General features: G+C 38.8%; 1 protein-coding gene across 3 annotated transcripts in view; it reads left to right on the forward strand.

The window, feature by feature from the left end:
* MBP (myelin basic protein) overlaps window positions 1-21,635 on the forward strand; it is a 138,425-nt gene that overhangs the window by 31,345 nt on the left and 85,445 nt on the right. The gene's annotated exons all lie outside the window — the stretch shown is intronic.

Here is a 21,635-nt window from a genome sequence, read left to right on the forward strand (position 1 = left end):
TTATGCTCACCTTCTCTAGCTATTATATGTGTAGGATAGGATTGCTTTTTAAGAGAGACCTGGGTCCGAACTAGGGGTGCGTGGGGGCTGAGCATTTACACGCTTAGCAACCCTACCATGCCCCGATGATGGCCACATGGCGCAGCACGCAAACATCGCCATGCCACACCAATGTCATCATGGCATGCGAGTGCGCCAGTGACACCTCATGCGCAGCCTAAAAAGAATCTGCCAGGAGCAGACTATTTTTAGGCCTCCTGGGGGCTGCGGTGTTCGGTTGCTGCAGCCTCCATCCAGGGCAGAAAGGGATGACGTCTTGCCGCCCCTTTCTGCCCATCTGTCCAGCCCCAAAGGTATTATTCTCATATATAAAAAGCTCTTCCATACACAGTGTATCCAGTGAAGCATCAATAAACCCCATGATCAAAGTTGCTCATTTTAATTTCTTCTTATTCTCTTTCCAATAAAAGCAAACCAGCAAAATATCATTCAGTAATTTTTGAGGAACCCACTGTTTGTCCAATGAGAGCTGGGAAGAAAAGGAAGGGATGTGTATAACATACATAGTTCTTTATGCTCAGATCTTTAACAGAGCTCAAGGAGAATTTGCTAGAAAAGGAAAGCAAAATACTGTAACTGGATAATGCTGATCCTAGCACTGATATTATTAAGATATGCAAACAAAAAGCCTGAGGCAGGTTCCACTTTTAGCTATTTTACCTCTTTTGGTTTTTCCCTTTCAAAGATGAGTAAGTTGTCTGTCTTGTTTTGTCAGATATTTCTACCTATTGCAAAATACAGCCTCTTCACCCACATGTGGTGTTTTTGAGAAGTCAGTGTACAGAACCAAATAATCCTTTACTGGCAAAGATACAAATGTTCACAGATTTTGTTCAGACTTATGATATGACTAACTTAGTTTGATTCCGGTCCATTAAGGGGTACATAGATTTGATTCAGAGCTATACAAACCCTTCTTATATGCTTTATTCAAGGCAATTTACTTTGTTGTGATCCATTCTCTGGCATTGCTTTTGGAGTGTACATACAAGATATTTTTCTTTGCTTCTATCCAATAGGCTAAACAACTTGTTTCATCCCTTTGGCATTTCACAAACAGTAGTATTCTCCTAATAGCATCCTGCAAAGAGATATGCAGTAGCTATCTCTGTCTTTAATGATTACCTTTATCCATTTCATGCATTCACATTAGACGAAGGGCATAGGGCTTAGCAGTATATTCTAAGTTGAGCCACCAGGTGTGAAAAAGAAGTAAACTGATTCTACACACACACACACACACACACGAACAAACATTGAACATTCCTGCTATAGGCATTGATTTTCACACCGAAATCTCATACTTGTTTATAGGACAATTTCTACCCTGTCTTTTGAAGATTCATGCATTATTAAGAGAAGTTTACAATTAATTTCACAATGAAGGAACAGTACACAATGACATCGAACCAAAAAAAATGTCATTAAAAAAACTGCACTAGAAATTGTTACAGCTATATGATTAGGGGCCATCCTATTACACATAGATGTAATTTGATGGTGTAAAGCCTTATATAGGCATTCTTTGCATAAAATGTAAATACCTACCTCTGAGTTATTCCTATTCTGAGCAGATAAGATAATTTCATTTGTATGTAGCCAACTCTGCAACTTATGGAGGCAGTGAGAGAGCAATACTATATACTTCACTGAGAACAGGATAAGTGTATTTATTACCTTCTTGGATTGTTAGCCTATTTCATGAGCTGGCAATTAAAAGATACTATTGAAATCTCATTAAGATGACTTCAAACTGGCATACCTTTATGTTAAAGATTAAGAGTACCAACATTTTTTTCCTCTTTGCAAAGTACTCTTCAGTTGCTGATGTGTTGGAAGGAGTGGGGAAGGTTCAGACAAAGTGTTTTTTTCACAGCACTTGCACTTTAGGTAATTTCCTCTCAGCCAGTGCTTGATAATTGTATAAAAATAAAAATTAAGGCAAGAGCTTGAAATCTGTTTTTGCAAGAGAGGAAGTAGCAGTCTTCTCAGGGTTTTGACAGCAACACTGGGGTGATGGAAGAAATAGGAGGGAGAAAGCTTTCAATATTGCACTCAAGAACAACTCAATATATTTTTGTTGCTTGAGAAAATAAAACCAAGATGGCAGACCTTCCCATTTTCTCGTCAAAATTTGACTTGTCCCCCACAGGTAATTGAGCAATAACATACACTGCATTTGAAGACAGCAAGCTGGCTTAGTGAGTGCAAGGCCCTGCTGCATGGCATACTCTAACTTGCTGCTGCCACCCAGCATCTGTTTCCTGAAGTGACTACCTCACTGCCTAATGGCAGGGCCATCACTGATTGTGATTTTCTGAGAAACTGTCCTCTCACATAATAAATGTGCATAAATGGCCTTGCAAGAAATCCAGAATTTGATGTAATAATAACTTAATGTTTCTTTCTCCTTAGTATTGTATTTCTCTTAAATTTGTTTTCTTTATCACATAGCATAATTTTGATCTAAACAAAATTATCCCACTATAAGGATGTATATGTATGTTGTAAGTTCCCCTGCTTCTGGTTCAGTGCTTTATGTTTAAAGAAATAGTACAGGAAAGCATTCATATTGAAAAATAACAATGTCAGTGTGGTACCACTACAAAAATGTACTGCATATAGAGAATGGTCTGTTTGCTTGCTTGCTGTTGTTAGGGACTTCCAAATTGACTTTGATTTATGGGGACCCTATCATAGGGTTTTCTTGGCAAGATTTGTTCAGAGGAGATTTGTCATTGGTTTCCTCTAAGGATGACCTGAGTGGATATTCCCTGGACTCCTACAGTCCTAGTCCAGCACTCAAACCACTATACCATGCTTGTTTTCTTTCATTGCTACCCACAGTAAAAATTGTATTGTTCTCTTGACTGGGGGTTTGGGCAATTAAAAACTGACAAATTGAACTGAAGTAAAACTCAGAGTCCTGGTAAATATATTAGCTAGGGACTAGTATGGCATTCCCCCTTTTTGTATCTAGCTACATACGGAGACAAAGTGAGTTGTCAGTGGTAGACACAGCATGATAAACAGGTTTTCCAAAAAGTGAAGAGCTGGATAGCATAGGAGACTGAGAAAAAGAAGAAACCATATTTCTTAAAATAGACAGAAGAGACTTATAGAAAAGGAGTAGAAATTTGTTAATGATGCCAGGGGTTGCATACACAACTTGTAATTTTTAATGTCTTAGTCAGTTTATGGCCTTAAGCTGAAAATTTTTTATCCAACTCTATGATTCTATGATTCTATGATCAATCCATGTTTCATAACTCAATCAATTTGACTACTCTTAGGAGATTATCACATTAGCCTTGCTGTTGGGGTGGACTTGAGTTGTAACTTTCTTAAGGTTTATTCTTATCACATTTACCCATCGCCAGGCAGTATGCAGCCTGTAGGCAACCTGGGTTTCTCTCGCAACTGTTCAAAAATGGGATTTTCCCATTCTTGAAAAGATGCAGGAGAATCCTTTAGAAGCCTGGGTTACATACATGCTGCCTACTGTCTTAAGAAAGTTACATCCCAGGTCTATCCCAGCAGCAAAGCTAATGCAATAATCTCCTTAGTGTGTAAGGCAACAGTGTGTCTATGTGGTCCATTTCTGACAGCAATATTTCTTAGGCCAGTACATTTTGTGTCTGCTTCTGTGCATCTGTATACCCATGCCTACAGAGACCTCAGTTTACTTGCAAGACACAAACACTGTTGCTTTAAAGTGTTTGTTTATAATAGTAAGTCATATATCAAAGGAAGATTAAGGCATCTCTTGGGATGCAGATATATTGAATAACCACAACTCTAGAGTACCAACTCCATCACTTTGATGATGACTAGAACTTTCAGATATCTCTTAAGGGGAAAAAAGATGAACACAGGCTTCCCTGTCAGTCTAAATATGTTAACAGGAAATCAGAATCAATCTAGTAAATATTAATAGTGACATTCTGCCATAAAACGAGCCAAGGGAAGACACCTGGATCAGAAATCCCATCCTCATAACCTTAAGTCCTTGTAGAATCGTGAACTAGAAACAGCAAGCTGGAAAAAGCATTCCAAGGAGTCCACTATGGAAATCCATTGGTCATGGTTGTTGGGTAGTGGGTGCCAAGTGGGGGAGGATGCTTTACAAAATCCTAATCCCAGTTCCAAAAATAGACTGAGGATAGGATGATTGGTGGTGTGAAAACAAGGGAGTAAAGAACTTCAAAGGAGGGAAACATCTACAGCAGGGGTTCCCAACGGGTTCTGTATGCACTTCCCAGATGATCCGTGGCCAGTCCAGGAAAATTAAAGAAATAAAAATTGAATGATATTAAAGAATATATTGTTTTATATGTACTCCTAAACACCATTAATTTGTAAGACATAGGGTAGGCCCCTCAGGGGCTCTGCCATAAAAATAAGGGCTCCATGAGTCAAAAAGGTTGGGAACCCCTGACTAAGAGTAAAACACACTTGGGTGCTTCCTGTAGAAGATATCAGTGAAGTGTTGCTCAGTAATGTTCAAAAGCATCTGTGCCACTGTAGGACGCCCATAATATGAAACCATTTGGTTCCAGAAGACCTCAAATGTAATATGATGAAATTTATAACTGTTGAAAGTTACATGAAGGAAATTTATTTTCATCAAATTATACATGATTCAGGAGGTGACAGTGACAACTTCTGTATCATATTTGATTTTTAAGAGTGGCCATCTTGGGCAGAACTAACTACTGTATTAAATGTATTAAATGTGCTGTACTAAATGTGCTGTACAACTGATCTCAGCCAAAGTTCAGTTGTTAAATCCAGTTATCTGACAGTGCGTCTTTGAGGAGCAGTGAAAATAATTCATTGAGTTGTCAGTGCCACTTCTGATTGTCCACTAATCAAGATAAGCACTGGTTGTGTTTACTTGCACTTTCTACCAAGGATTCTTGAAATTCTTTTTTTTTTTTTAATCACTTAATGTGTTGTGAGAAAAGGGTGCTCAACCACCACTAATTCATACATCAGGCAGGTTTACTGAGCTGAATCTTTTTTACTTGTACAACAAGAGCCAGAAAGAAGTGGCTCTTTGGAAAACTATGGGTTGTTTAATCCAGTAGTGACTAAGACACTTTATCTAATCACAGGGCAGAGTGTATACTCTGTGGACTGAAAAAGCTTTTAAAAATCTCCATGCGGGAAATTCAGATATGTGCCATCTTCAACAGCCTGCATACTGAGTTTATGCAACTCAGTCCATTTTTCAAAACAATTTGTACCATTTTTTTCCAATCTTCTGGTCATGGGAAGCTAATGAACTGTTTAGGAAAGTCCAAACTGAAACATGCTTAAGCTTCAGGGGTTTAGTAGCATCAGCCAGTAAACATGTATTATGTAAAAACTTTTAAGGTGCCCCCCCCCCCCCCCCCCCGTATGGGTTATTTTTTTAGACCTTCAATAATCTCAAGCCCTATAAATGTGTGTAAATCTGGCACTAGGACACAGAGAGATTCCCCACATGCCCAAGTGGTAGTTCATATAATTTATTTTTCTCCTTGAGATCAGGTAGCACAGCATTCTTGCGTATTCTTAATCTGTTTAGGTGGGTGGTGCCAACAAGTATGAAACATATATAGATTGGAATATAAATGGTGTTTGAACTGTCTGTACTTCCACTTTATCTGAAGATACTTATATAGCAACATTTTAGAACTGTTAAGGTAGTTTGATTCCCTTAGAACCAGTTTTACAATGGACAAAGGACTAAATACCTCTTGAACATTTCCTGTCTGATTTTATATTACTGTTGAAGAACTTCAAAGGAACTGAGATTAAATGAAGCTGAAACCACTGTACTTGCTTTTTCAGGTATAATGTCCCAGACAAATTTCTAGAGTATGAATATTTAAGTTTTACTTCTTCCTTAGTTTTAAAACTGAGACATACAAGACAAACAGATGTGCTTCATTTCAAAAGCAACAACACAAATCTCTTAAATTGAAGGAAATTAAATCTATGGAATGGACTATGCTATTATTTTTATGGAGAGTATTTGTCATCACAGAAATACTTTCTTGATATAGTCCATTTGTGTAGTACATTGATCTTGTTACACAGAAAGTTATTTACATGTTGCCAGTCCAAGTAAACCACTGATTGACAGATTATGATACAATGGAGGGCTACATCTTGAGTACCTTCAAGACATTACTGATCTGAAGCTAAGATGAACTTATCATGGGGTTTTCTTGACAAGATTTATTCAGAAGTAGTTTGCCATTGCCTTCCTCTGAGGCTGAGAGAATGTCACTTGCCCAAGGATATCCAATGGATTCCATGGCTGATCTGGTCTTAATCCAGTACTGAAACATTATACCACACTGGCTGTCTCACTCTTCATCTAGAGAGCATTACTAAAATTAAAATTTCTTGCATAAGCAAAAGTATTGTGTCAGAGAAAATCTGATAGCTTTTCTCTGTTCAGATCTTAGCTTTCTTTACAATGATACAAATGGCAAAGTTGGCCTGGTGAGATTCTCCTTCTGGTTTCATCCCAGTGAACTTGCTTCTTTATTTGGTTTTGTAACTAGTTGCTTGGTTTTAAGTTAACAAAGTATCCAATCCAATAATGAAAGCGATTTTTAGAAGTACATTCTAAGTTTGTATTACATGATACATGAATAAGTTTGTATTACATGAAACATGAAGTGCTGAGTATTAAATAGATTTCTCACACTTTTATGTATTTTCTTTGTGAGGCCATTATGGTGGGGGGAGCTAATGAGCTTGGCTTGATTAATGATATTTGAGGAATCATAGAATCATAGAATTGGAAGAGACCACAAGGGCCATCCAGTCCAACCCCCTGCCATGCAGGAACCCTGCCATGGAAGAAATACAAAAAAAGCATGTTAGTACAGTGCAGGTCAGGGTTCCTAATGGCCCTTAATGACAAAAGGCATGAAGCTTGCTTGCAGGACTCTTGGGGGTGTGCATCATGTATATGTTATTGCTCCAAGCCAGCTGGAAGCTCTAAGTTCCTATTAACAGCATTTTCTGTAGAGGAAATAGTTCTCTCTGTGCAGAAAATAATATATAGTAGCCCCTCCATTTTCACAGGGAATCAGTTCTGGACCCTCCCGTGAAAATGGAAAATCATTGGTATTCAAGCCTCATTGGCTTGAATGGTGGCATGTGCTGTGCAGCCCATTTTGTCCCCCTCCATTTGCCTCCCATAAATGGGTGAGGGACGTGGATTTCAAATCCATGAAAATAGACAACTGTGATTTATTTATTTCTGTGCATGGAAATATTGTTTTCTGTTTGGAAATGTTGTTTCCTGCACAGAAAAATTGTGTTTTATACATAGAACAACAAGTCCTGAATTGCCAAAATGGCCAGTTCAGAATCTTTCTCATTATGGTTTCTCAGCATATAATTAACTTTTTGTCTACTATTTTTTCCAAATATATCTTAATATTCTTTTCATTCTTGTCAAACAGTTAATGGTGTATTTTAGTCTTCTTTATTATAAATGAACCATGCTTGTGATTATCTCAGATGCCTGTAGCTGGCAACAGCTGAAACTGAAGTGCTTGAATGGCCAGACTATTGATCATATCTTGCATGTGGAAACCAGTCTTCTTAATAGAATAATGATAATGATAATGATAGAAAGGTATGGGTGTGAATAAGTAGCCTAAGCCAGTGGCTGTTAGCACTAAAAATGCCGGCAATGGCAGCTGATGGTTTCCATGAAAGTGTGATGGTAAATCTGCTCTGGATTTTAGTTTGAATTTAAGCTATTCAAAGTGCTCAACCAATTTGGACATAGAATTCAGTACTTTGAAGCAGATTCAGAACACCCACCTACCAAGAAGTCACTAGATGGTTGGTTTCTCTCAAATCCAGTTTCTCTTCTGGATGATCTGAGAGGGATAACACAACATTCATATCCAGATTAGTTTATTCATATTGTTATTGAATGCCTTCAAGTTTTCCATTTGGCTTTTGTGGCCAAATGGGGAATTGAACCCAGATCTCCAGAGTGGGAGTCCAGTGCTCAAACTACTATTCCACATTGGCTTTTAATTTATTGGTGTGTGTGCGTGTGTGTGTGTGTGCATGTATGTGTTCCGTATCTTTTTTTCTTTTCCCAGAATAAATTGTGTTAAGATATTTGCTTGATATTCCTGCAAATTTGGAATAAATAATTGATAATATTCCTTAATTATAGTTTTGTAAGGTAAAAAATAAAAATGTTTCCTTCCCCCCCCCCCCCCCAGATTTATAATGAAAGCAAGTTACCTTCACAAAACCTGTCAATTGTTGCATTTTATTTTTCTTTAAAACAATTTTACATCTATATCTCTCCCAACCCATGGAGGGAAATCAGTTCTGACATGGGGAAGGCTGGTGCTGCTGTTTCCAGACTTTGTAGCCAAGGGTCCTTTTAGGGGAATTTTATTATTATTGTTATTAGCTCAAATATTGCAAGAGGAGGGCCTGCTACGATGGCCCTTGCAGAATCGTCTCCCGATATGTATACGGAGTAGACCAGGGGATCCCACTAAATGGAGCTGAGACAGACTTCTAGAATTAATGACCAATTTATTTATAAGGGGAAAAACACATACGATTCACTAGCATACACACACACACACATACAAGGCTCAGGAAAAGCATAGGTTAGCATGGAATAGGATTTTAGGCATCACTGGGGTGATACGTACCAGAATGTAGACTCCCTCCAGGAATCCAAATGGAATATGATGAGGATGGCATGAGGCTCAGCCATGGAATGACTGGCCAGGAATCAGGGGACAGGAGCCAGGTCAGGGTTCAAGGGGACAGAGCTTCCCCCTGAAGTCCAGACTGGCCCAGTGAACAAGCAAATCTGGGAGTATTTATAGGCAAAATCTTGCTTCTGGCAAAGGTGCTTGATGGTGAGAACAAAGGTGTTGAATTACTTGCTTTTCACCTGGATGTCCCTGTCTGATTGTCTTAGTGGTCTTAAGCTGCTCGGACAACAGACCCTGGGGAGGGGGTAAGAGCCTCAGGCAAGGCAAACATTTGCTCTTCCTGGTCATATGATAATCCTCTTATGCGACTCTCTAGATATGATGATGTGGGTGCCCCTCAGGGGTGTATGTACATGTCCTCATGTCTTGCTGGCAATGGTGGACAGGCTATTAGAGTTCATCTAGGGGTCATTAAGGGTTATCATTTATACCAAAATATATATGGAGCAGCATGGGTAACAACTTGGCTGAACAGCAGTTTGGCTGTGAACCTGAAAAGTAGTCTTGTGAAGGCTGAATTTTCCAACTCTGATGAGACTTCAGACTGATAATGTGATGAGATATCAGGCCAAGTGTTGTGTTGAGCACAAGAGGTCATAAAACTTTGGGAAATTTTGGTGGTCCTATATAGGCACCCTGACTTCCTGGTTGGCCTGAACCTCACAGCTATCCAACACTATGAAAAAGAATTAAAGTCAGGTATAATACAAAGTTTAAAAGCAATGAAATAAACAGTAAAATAATAATTAATAAGCATTAATTTACAATAATTTAAAAAGCAATTAAAATATAATATGGATGATAAAAAAAATACAGCACCTTCGTAGTCTTTCTAAAACATCCAGTTAACAATCCTAGGTATGTGAAAAGATCTTTGCCTGCCAGCAGAAGGCAACCTAGCATCAAAAGGGAGAGAATTCCACAGTCTAGGAGCAGCCATTAAGAAGGCTGGCTCCTGTGTACTCAGTAAAGGTGACTTTAATGATGGTTAGTGTGAGAGAAAGCCTTTTCCTAAAGAGAAAAGTAGAAACTATATACTTTGCTCCATAGGTTTTGTCATGCCACAGTTCTCAGCTTAAAAAAGGAAAGAAACAAAGTTTTAAAATGTCTTTTCAATAGAGGAGGTTGTTGTTGTTGTGCGCACCTTCAAGTTGTTTCTGACTTACGGCGGCCCTAAGGAAAGCCTATCATGGGGTTTTCTTGGCAAGTTTCTTCAGAGAGGGTTTACCATTGCCTTCCCCTGAGGCTGAGAGTATGTGACTTGTCCAAGATCACCTGGTGGGTTTCATGGCCAAACTGAGAATTGAACCATAGTCAACAGAGTCATGGGACTTTAACACATGGGCAAAAAAGATGGGAGCATGGTGGGATTTTCCCATGAATAAAAAACGGCACTAAAATTCCTCACGTGATAATCATGGGATTGTCACAATATCACACAATGTAGTACGATAATCTTTGTGTTATTGCACCATATTGACAAGAGCATCACACTATGCTCCCATCTTTTTTGCCCATTTGATAAAGTCCATAGTCCAACACTCAAATCAAATTTTTGAAAGTCAGCCAAACCTTTTTATTACTCTTTCTCGTGTTAGCATATATGCTTGTGGTTCTCACCTGAACTTTATTTTTGTGTGTTATCACAGAAGATAAAAATGGCATGGTAAGAAGATTATCAAATATTATACATTACAAGAATCTGGCCCCTAATGACAAAAGAATTCTGTTGAGAGGTAGATCATTGGTCTTTCTGTTAGAGTTGTCATTCTCTCATATTGTGTCTGAAAAAGTGAGTAGAACTATAAAAAACTACCATAATCTTGTCTGGTATGCCCAACCATGGTTGCAATTAATACCATCCTTTAACCACAAGGTGTCATAAAACTTTCCTCTTCATTTCTAAGATAATGTCTGGATTGTTCTTCAAGCAGTCATGAAGGCATAAGAACAGTTTCTTTCCCTGCTAGATCTATAGCACAGCCAGACAAAAGAACTTGATATAGATATGAATAGATATGATATGTCTCAGTTTACTGGGAACATGAAAACTGTTTATAGCAGTATAGGAATGTCTGTTTCGCTAGATGAATCAGCTGTCACCTGGGAGTGGAAGGCACTCCTTGATATGGTATTTGGGTGAGTCATTTCCTTGCAGTATCAGTGTCTTGACTTGAATACATAGGCCTGATACAGACAGGCCAAAATAAAGCTGCTTCAGGTCACTTTGGAAGTATGCTGTTTCAATGATGCGTGCATCCTAAGAGTCCGGAAGCCGCACCAAAGCCATGATCCAGTCCTAAGGACTGCAGTGCACCTTTGGTGCAGCTTCCAGACTCTTAGGGCACATGCATCATTGAAACACCATACCTCCAAAGTGACCGGAAGCAGCTTTATTTTGGCCTGTCTGTATAGGGCCATAGACATTTATCTGAAACTGTCATTAGAAAGGCCATATGATATGAACTGTTCTTCCTACTGTACTCTCCTTAGGCCAACCTAATCTTATGCAAACTTTTCAGTCACTGTTAATGGACTGATGTAATATTTTGCTAGTCATTTCTCATTTCTTATTAATGTTTTTCAAATCTATATAAACAATATTGTCTCTTATCTGCACATCTGTAATTTGTCTACCAACTTGGTTAATCTCTTTCATTCTGCCTATGTGCTGATCCACTCAAGAATAAAGTGGAATGTCCTAATTTATTTAGTTTATGGATTTTATGGGATGTATTTACAATTGTAAAAAAAAAGAGAAATTCTTTCTGAGTTTTCTTTTCTTTTTTCTGTTCACATTGACAGCTTGCTTTATTGTGCATGCTGTTAAAAAATGGAAGTGTTATTTATTTATTTAGCACAATCAGTGTAATCTTTTTTAATGTTTGGAAATGTTTGATCATTTATATAGTAATTCATGTAATTTAAAGGCAAAAGTGAGAATGGAAATGAAACTACTGACAAAACAACTATGGATGACCTTTGCTTTGTTCACTATTTGCAAGAAGGTGAGGGAGCACTTTTTTTAAAAAGCACTGAAAATAATCAGCCTTGACCATGTTAGGCATGGAATGATCTGCATTTAAATAGCTTCTGCTTTGAATTTGATGAATGATTACAAAGATGTTTATCACACTATACTCTTAAAGTGCTACTATTCCACTTTGACTCCTCTAGCTGCCTCCTGTTGCATTCTGGGATTTTCAGTTTTAAGGAGGGGTATTTAGAATTCTCAGGCAGTCTGCCTGAGAATTCTAAATACCCCTCCTTAAAACTGAAAATCCCACAATGCAACAGGAGGCAGCTAGAGGAGTCAAAGTGGAGAGTATAGTGTGATAAACATCAAAGTTGGCCCTCCACATTTACAGGGGTTAGAATCACAAGACCCCCACAAATGTGGAAAAACCACAAATAACACCCCCATATGCAGAAGACAGTTAAAGGCACAGGGGGAACAGGCATGCACTTGCTCTTCCTCTTCCCCCACCCTCCCATGCCTTTAACTGGCTCTGGGAGGGCAGGAGAAAGGAACAGGCATGTACCTGCTCTGCTCCTTCTCCCACCCTCCCCTGCCTTAAAGGGATGGGAGGGCGGGGGGGAGAAGAGGCAAAGGTGTGCACTCTTCCTGGCTGCTCCCTCTCTCCTGGGCCATTTTTCTCCACAGAGAAAAGCCTGAGAAGGAAGAGGAGAAAGAGGAGTGTCTGCTGAAGCACAAAAATATTCAAAACTGTGCATGTTAAGTCTGTGAATGTAGAGGGAGAAGTGTACAGGGAGGACAGTGGGAAGATAGTCAAGCATATATAGGAGTTCATAGCTAAAAGTTTTATATAAAATTTTCAGAAGTAAATTTGACCAGAATTCTTATTTATTTATTTATGGTATGTATACCTCGTATTTCAGACCTAAAGGCTCTCAGAGCAGGTGAGAATCATGCAGCCCTTCAGGTGTTGTTGGAATGCAGCTCCCAGAATCCTTCAAAATTTGTTACACTGGCTAAGACTGTTAGGAGTCACAGCCCAGTAACATTGGGAGGGTCTCAGATTTCTCAACTCTCTTTTAGGTTATTTTCTCACATTATCATTGTCAAGTCAACCAGTACTCAAACTGGAACTCTCTTGTTGAAGAGCCTTCAGGTTGGCCTTTCTGGTAGTGCAGCACCAGAGTTCACCTGCATCAGATGCAGTGGAGTAAATGGGCAGTGAGGAAATGGGATATCAAATATGCCAAATTACTCATTCTAGGAAGATTCCTATTCAAAAGCAGCCATTCCCTGTTGCTAAGCCAGCTGTGCTTCCTTTGTTTGGAGATCTTTGTTTTCACCACTAACTTAAAAAAACAACCTGCGAGAACATGTGATATGTTTAGTCCCCTAGTGGCTGAATGTCTTTCACTTGAGCAAACAAACACTTTTTACAACTAGTTCTGGTGGTGTTGGTGGTTAACTGCCCGGAGTCTACCTTGACTCATGGTGAACCTCTGGATGAGATATCTCTAAGACTGCCTGTCTTCCACTGCTCTGCCTAGGTTTTGCAGATTCATACCCATGACCTCCCTAATTGTGTCTAGCCATCTGGCATGTGGTCTTCTTTCTCTTTCTACTACTTTTCCCAGCATCGCTGTCTTTTCTAAATGAGTTGAGACTTCTCATGATGTGGCCAAAGTATGACTATCTCAAGTTCATTATCTTGTCTTCTAGGGGTATTTCAGGCTCGATCTGTTCAAGGACCCATTTGTTTGTTTTGGTTGTCCTCAGCACTCTTCTCCAGCACCACATCTCAAACAAGTTGATTTTCTTTTTATCTGCTTTTTTCACTGTCCAGCTCTCACAGCCATACATAGTGATAAGGAATACCATGGCTTGGATGACTCTAACTTTAGTGCTAATTTGTATAACTAATCTAGAATCTTTTCTAGCTATTCCATGCCTGCCTTTCCCATTCTTTATCTTCTCCTTATCTCTTGACTGCAGAATAATAATTCTGCCCTCAATGAAAATTTATTTCAGTTCCCAAATTTCTAGCATTGCAGTAACTTATAACTTCAATTGAGATATCCAGAAAAAGGGAAGAGCAGATAAAATTACCAAAGTAATACAAACACAACAAATGTTAAGAGTTCTAGGTGTGGACATTTTTCAGTGTCTCATTCTCTACAGTGGTAAAAATTTGGAAAGTGAAGGAAATTTTCATTGTGAGAGGGGAGATATCTGGGGAAGCAATGTCCTAATTATGCCCTCCCTATAGCTTTGCTCCAGATCTTTGCGTAGATATGTTCTGTATTAGTATAAAAATCTGTGAAGTGCTCTAGTTCTCAAGTAATCTTTTGTTCTCAGAAATACTGTGAGTGCTCTTCATAATTGTAAACAATCTTTTTTTCCTCCAGATTTTTTTTAATCCACTGTTTTGCAGAATCATAAGCATAAGGACCATTGCACATTACTCTCAGCTGGATTATTCCATAGGAATGTATTATGCTGACTCCATTGTTTCCCAGTGTGTGTGTGCTTAAAAAAGAACAATGTGACAGCAATTTTCACATTGGTAGACCAGCATGTGCCAGTCTGGGCAATCTGAGAGAATGAACTTTATCACATAGGGCTCCTCGGACGTGATGAGAACGGTCCCAAAGGAGCCAGGAAGGGAATGGAACGAGTGGGGGATGCATTTTACTGCACACAAGTCCCTCACTCATTCTGTTCCCTGCACTTCCGTTCCCAGTCCATTCCAGAGAGGAGGAGATTTTTGAGAACTGTTTTGAATAGTTCTCAAAAATATCCTCCTCTGGAACGGATGGGGAACAAATGGGGAATGGAACAGAAGGAGTGAGGAACTTGTGTGTGTGATAAAATGTGTCCCCCACTTGTCCCTCACTCATTCCAGGCCCCTTCCGTTCCGTTCTGAGAGCGGTCCCTGGGAGCCCTGTGCGATAAAGTTCAACAGACACATATCCATATCCTCCAATCCCATGACCATCCCCTTTGCCAGTCATACTATCAAATAAATGACAGAAAGCATCTGCATTTATGCATAGTGTGGGAGGGAAGGAGACATTCAGAAGGAAGAAAGCAGACTGTGAAAAGGAGGAGGCATTTTCTAAGCTAACCCAAAGCTTTTCAGCCATTGCAGTGGTAAGTTCAAAAATGGCAGAAGTTCAAAAAATTATTCTTTGGATTAGAATTGCCAGAATCCCCCAGGCATCATGCCAACCCATTCCCACTTGCCATTTTCCTGAGAACTCTTGGAGTTGTAGTCCAGATACTCTGTTATCACTGTAGTCTGCCTTCCTGCCTATCAAGCTTGATGAACTGCTGTCCAGTAAATAACATTGTCCACAGTTATGTTCATGGTTCAGGATCAAATCATATCACTTTCTATCACAGTTGTGAGGGGGACTGGAAAAGGAGATATTTGGGGGTAGTGCAGCATTTTGAATGAATGAAAATTTATTTATATCCCACCTCTTCTGTTTTGGGGATCAAGGCAGGTAACAACTTGATTATTATTATTATTATTATTATTATTATTATTAACCTTTATTTATAAAGCGCTGATTACACAATGATAAAACAATAAACCCACAAAACCCTAGTGTAACCCTCCCTCCCAGTTTAAAATTAAACAATAAAACATAGTTGAAATATATATAACAATACATCAAAATTATTGCACAATTCACAAGTGAGAAAGTGGTGAGGAGGGTGGATTCAGTCGGTTCTGGATCAGTCGGTTCTAGATCATGATCAATCTGGGAAGACCTGCCAGAAGAGAAGGGTCTTTGTCACCTTTTTGAAAGCCTCCAATGAGGATAATTGGTGAATCTCTTCCAGCAAGTCATTCTAAGTTTTGGGGGCAGTGGCAGAAAAGGATCTCCGGGAGGTCACCACCAGTCTGATCCATCTTGGTTGTAAGAAATTTTTCCCGGAGGAACGGAGTGTACGGGAAGGATTATATGGGGGGAGGCGTTCCTTCAAGTAGACTGGACCCAAGCCATGTAGGGCTTTATAGGTGATAACCAACACCTTGTACTGTTTTGTGGGTGTGTTTTTTGGGTGGGATTTATATGCATGTTCTGTTTCTGCATGATTCCAGGGAGAAAACAACCTGAAAATAAATACATCTTAAATGGGAGGGATATGGGGCTTTGCAGAACTGGTGGGGAGCTTCATGGTCCAGAAAAGTGTGGTCCAGGGGCTGTATGTAGCTTGCATGCCACACTTTGACCCCTTTCCTGAAATATGGGCTTTTAAAAAAAGCATGGGCTTTTCTTATTCCCCCCGACCGCATGCATTATATGACTGAAACAAAAGGACAGCAGTGGCAAAAATCAGTGGAACCATGGCAATTAAAGTGGAATCATAGTCCAGCAGACCAGGGGTTCAGATCCCTAGCCATGGAAATTATCTGGGTAGCCTTGGGCAAATCACTCCCTCTCAGCCTAAGAAGAAGGCAATTACAAACTCCTCTGAAAAACTTTGCCAATAAAATCCTATGATAAGAGTCACTATAAGTCAGATGGCACATGGCAACAACAATGTTAAATTTCCCCTTCCAATCAGGACACACACACTTTACTGAGAAAACAGTGGTCATCTGCTGTCATGGCAGATTATGTTTCTTTCATTTTCAACAGATTTACAGAAATCTGGGATGAAGGATTTTATATTTTATTGCTTTGTCCCAGAAAATTTCAATCAGGGTAGTTGTTTACATCTTGTGGAATTTCGGACATTTCAGACATTCTTGTTTCTGGAATAAACAGGCTTATGGCTTTAGGGTTGTGATGGTTAGGGTTCAGAAACTGGCACTGAAGTAAAACAGTCTTTGTTTAGTTGATGTATTTATAACACATCCACATTCGAAAATGTTTGTCTAATTGCTTGGTAGCTATAACACTATCAAGACTGTTGTAATTCCAGCTCCAGCATATTGCTCAGATTGTACAATGCTTTTATGCACACATATAGTTTCAAAACATATTGAAACATGGCAAAAATCAGACAGTTAGAATGAAAATCATCATATTGAATCTATCTACAGTAATACATGAAAGCACCTGTGTGGAACAGGAAGAACAACAGGGACCAAAGTAATTGCTCCATTTTTTATTATATCTTCTTTGAGGATACATCTGTAACTTGTAAACCTTCATCTTCATGGCTCCAGAAAGAATAACTTCATCCACCTGAATTATCAGAGTTGATACAAAGAAATGTGGAGCTTTACGACTTAGTCATCAAATTGACCGCAGGTGGCTTGTGTTAGAGCAACTGTTGTCTTTGCTTGATTATATGTAATAACATCAAGACAGAAATAAGTAAGCCATGTATTCACCAGAGCTTGGAAACATTACTTTTAAGATGAAAATTCCCAGAATCCCCCAGCCAGCAAACTCTATCACATTTTAAACGTAATACCCAGTCATTTTGTATGAGTATAAAATGAGCTTAGTAAACTTTCTGATGTGGCAGAAACTTGTACTGCTTAAGATGGGCTGACAGAACAAATAGCTTTATGAACAGTGTGGAAAACCTCCCACATCACAAAACAGATTGAGAATTTAGGGGCAACCTGGAAGTATCTAATGTGTGAAGTCCAAAAGACTTATGCCACAACACGTTTGTACTAATGAACCCCTCTGGTGTTTTTAAGAAAAACATAGATTAGAAATTCATTAGTTACCAAAGCTTGGAAATTTTCCTTTTTGGACTCTAGCTCCCAGAATCCCCTAACCAGCATGTCCAGTGTAAGGCCAAATTCCCAGTCTACTTTGTGATCTGGGAGATTTCCCATGCTGCTGCAAAGGTGATTGGTGGTTCCTATGGTGGTGGAGTGATAAAACCGTTCTAGTTTCTGGCTAGTTTTAAATTTAGGATTAGAGTTCAGTACCTTTAAAGTCTAGTTTAAAACCTGGAGTCTATTCACTGCCCTACTGATTTGGAAGCTACGAGCTGCCATTGTCCTAACCTTAACACTAGTTGTTCAATTAACTCATTTTTGAAGGAACAGATATCTGTCACCTTAGATGATTTTTGCTGGTCATTCTGCATAGGTACAGTCTGAATATTTGCCTGAAGACATTGAAGAGTTTTTATGGATACAAATGATATTTCTAAAAGAATATCAAGTCCAGAATTAGGCCATTGGGTTTGTACTTCATTACATTATACTAGAGGCTCAATCGCCAGGCAAAGGCCTTTTCATTCAGGTACTTAATGACTAAGTAGGTCTATATGGGCATGCTGGACTCTTTATGTTTGAATATATTTATTAAGTATGCTAATTATTTCTTTAAAAAACAAAAACAAACCAATGTATAATTTTATATACAAAATTTTATTGTATTTTATTGTATCTTTAATGTAAAATGCTTAGCATCCTAGCCCTGGGAGAGAAATTAGATAATCAATTATCTAATTAATTAATTTATTAATATGATGCAATATAGATGTAGCCTGAAAAACATCAAAATATTCTTGCCAGTTAAAGGAACACTCTTAGTGTTCTTATCTAGTTTGGCTAGCCCATAGGTTACATGCCCATAGTCAAAGACTAGTTTTGTATATCTCTTCTTTGTTGTTGTGTGCCGTCAAGTTGTTTCTGGCTTATGGTGACCTTAATGCTAACCTGTCATTGGGTTTTCTGGTGTTGAGAGTGTTTGACTTGCCCAAGCTACCCAACAAGTTTCCATGGCGAAGTGTGGGTTTGAACCCTGATCTCCAGAGTCCTAATCCTATGCTCAAACCACTAGATTATGCTGGCTCATCTCTTTTTTACTGCATCTTAATAATATTTTGTGATTTGAGTTCCCTGTTCTGGTTCAAACAAAACACATAGGAGCCCTATCACACTGCCCCATTATGATCCTATCATTCCACTTCAACACCATATAGAATATTGGGATTTGTAGTTTGGTGATGCATTAAAGTTTTCTGGTTGAGAATTCTAAATACCCCTCCCTCAAACACACATTCCAGGATTCCATACAGTGAAATCATGGCAGTTAAAGTAGAATCATAGACCTATAATTGTTTAGCATAAGGAGTGCTTTTACCATGGTAAGCTTAATAGGCTGTTGTAAACCTCAGGCTTGCACACTCCATCTTCCCTTTTCTCTGCAAAAAGATGTTAAGCTTTCACATTAACTTTAAAAGAAACTGCATTTTTATGTTACATAGTACCTCAGGGAAGTATGGTTTACTGTTACCAGAGTAATTTAACAAATAATCTTCCAGCTGCTGTTATACAGTCACTGGTTATCTCCTGAAATACTGTAAGATATGTACCAGGAAAAAAATCCTGGCAGCTGCATTCTGAACTAATTGAACCATTATGGGCCATAATCTTGAATATGGCCAGGTGGAATAATATTACACACAGTCTGAAAAAGCTGATTTCAATGCTCATTGACCTCTAAACCAATTTCAAGTTGCTGGTGCTTAGCCTGAAATTTCCAAACAGCTTGTGATCCAAATACCAGAAGGAGTGTATCTTTCTGAACTAGCTTGTCCAGTTATTAAAATTGTCCATCTAGTGTGTCTCTTCTCCATGTGTTCTTTTAAGGGATGTTCATTAAATATGTAGAGGAAGAGAATATTTTTCTTGATGGCACCCCTATTACTTGGTGCCAGGTTAAAATACATGCTTACATAATTGCCCCAAGATTTTCAGGTTGGTATTCTGGGGATTTTTTTTTTTTAAGTCTGCTTGCTTGTGTAAGCTTGTTGCTGTTGTCCTTTCTAACTTACCAGTCAAGTCCTTTCTAACTTAAGGCCAATCTAAGGCAAACTTAAGACCAATCTAAGGCACAGGGTTTTCTTGGCAAGATGTATTTAGAAGGTTTTGCCTTTGCCTCCCCCTGAAGCAGAGAGAATGTAATTTGTGCAACACCCCCCATGGGATTTCCATTTCTGGCTGGGGATTTGAACCCTGGTCTCCAGAGCTGTAATCTAATGCTTAAACCACTACACCATGCTGTCTTAGCAAATTCTGAGTTATTTTTGCTTTAAAAACAAATAGACTTGGTATCAGTAACAATGAAGGTTGGTCTAACATATTTTTAATGATAATAAGTAATAAAACCATGTTTCGGTCTCTTGGTTTGTCTGATGTACAAATCATATTACTTCCTGGCACTTCTCTGTTTCCACTGTGATACCATGATATGATACATCTATTTTATATTAGGCATTGTGTGCCACAGTTACATCATATTGGTGAGTTTGTTACTGCTACTTTAGATAGGTCCCCAGAGACATTATTTAATACTAAAAAGCAATTTAGAAGAAAGTAAAGTTAGATTTTGGACTATGACTTTAGAGGCTAGGTTCTGAATCCCCATTCAGCCAAGGAAGCTCACTGGGTGACCTTATGCAAGTGACACTGTCTCAGCCTCAGAGGAAGGCAAAGGCAAAATCTCTCTAAAGAAATCTTGCCAGGAAAACCTAGGTTTTCATAAATTGGAAACAACTTGAAGGCATACAACAACAGCAAAACTTGATTCATTATCCTATGATCAGTGATTAAGATTAAACACTCTTGCTCTACTGCTTTGATGCCAAATTATTACATTTCACAGCTGTCTTAATCTTGAAAAACTGCAGGTATTGAAGTAGGCACAAGAGAGCACTACAACTTCTGAAAAGCACTGGGGAAGATGACTAGTTCTTGAACAGAGGCTTTCCAGAATTCAAGAGAGCACAGAACACCACTGAGACAGAAATAGCTCAAGAATGCTTTGATTCATTTAAAGAACATGGGGTTTTTCTCTTGAGTTTTGTGTGGAAGCAACTTAGTATGTCTCTACAAGTAAGGCTGCTACTGAGCAGCCATATCCAGAGTGATTTGATGAAAGCATTGTCAAGTCACAATGATACATTATCTGGTTATCTCCTGACTGAATTATTGTGAGCATATATATGTGTATGCGTGTGTGTACATCAGATACTTGTCATTTAGCATTCAAAACAAATAAATGAGATAAACAACACACTGCTCTGTGTGTCCTGAACACCAGTTTAGTTTAACAAACATCTATACATTAGAAAGTCACTTGGGGATGACTGAAATATGACTTATGATTAAAGTTGTGTGTTTGCTTTGAAAAACCACTTCTAATTTGTCCACTTTTCATGAAACTCTGGTAAATTCTTCATAACATTTTCTGGATGGGTCAGTCAGATGGCATGGCATGAGTTTTTGTTGTTATGTGCCTTCAAGTCATTTCTGACTGATGGAGACCCTAAAGTGAACCTATCATAGGGCTTTCTTTTCTTGGCAAGTTTATTCAGAGGGGTTTTGTCATTGCCAACTTCTAAAGCAGAGAGCGTGTGAGTTGCTCAAGGTTACACCTTTTTATGCTCAAGTGGAGATTTAAACCCTGGTCTCCAGAGTCGTTGTCCAACACTCAAGCCACTACACCATGCTGGCACTTCTAACATATAATGTATCAGTTCCTGGCTTATGAAACCAAATCTAAGACCTAGCACAATAAACTGCACCCATGACCATGTGGAAGCCATTTTCCATGACAACCACACTATTGTAACTTCAGAATTGACCATAAGAGGACTTAAAGAGAGTTAGAGCAGGGAGGTGAATTCCTTTGAAAAGAAATTTGTATTTGTACTGCTGAAACATTTAGTCATATTATCTGAGCAGGCCAGGCCCACTCCATTGCTTTACAGAATAAAGCCTCAGGCCATTATAGAGGGAAGCATGACTTGATTGTGGTCTCTGGAGGTCTCTGGATGAAAAGAGCAAAAACCCATTTTCTTAAAAGGGTGAATATAGCCATAAGACTTACCTC

This window comes from Sceloporus occidentalis, unplaced genomic scaffold (genome assembly GCF_023333645.1).
Source record: "Sceloporus occidentalis isolate IW3139 unplaced genomic scaffold, rSceOcc1.0.p SCAF_3, whole genome shotgun sequence".
NCBI lineage: Eukaryota > Metazoa > Chordata > Lepidosauria > Squamata > Phrynosomatidae > Sceloporus > Sceloporus occidentalis.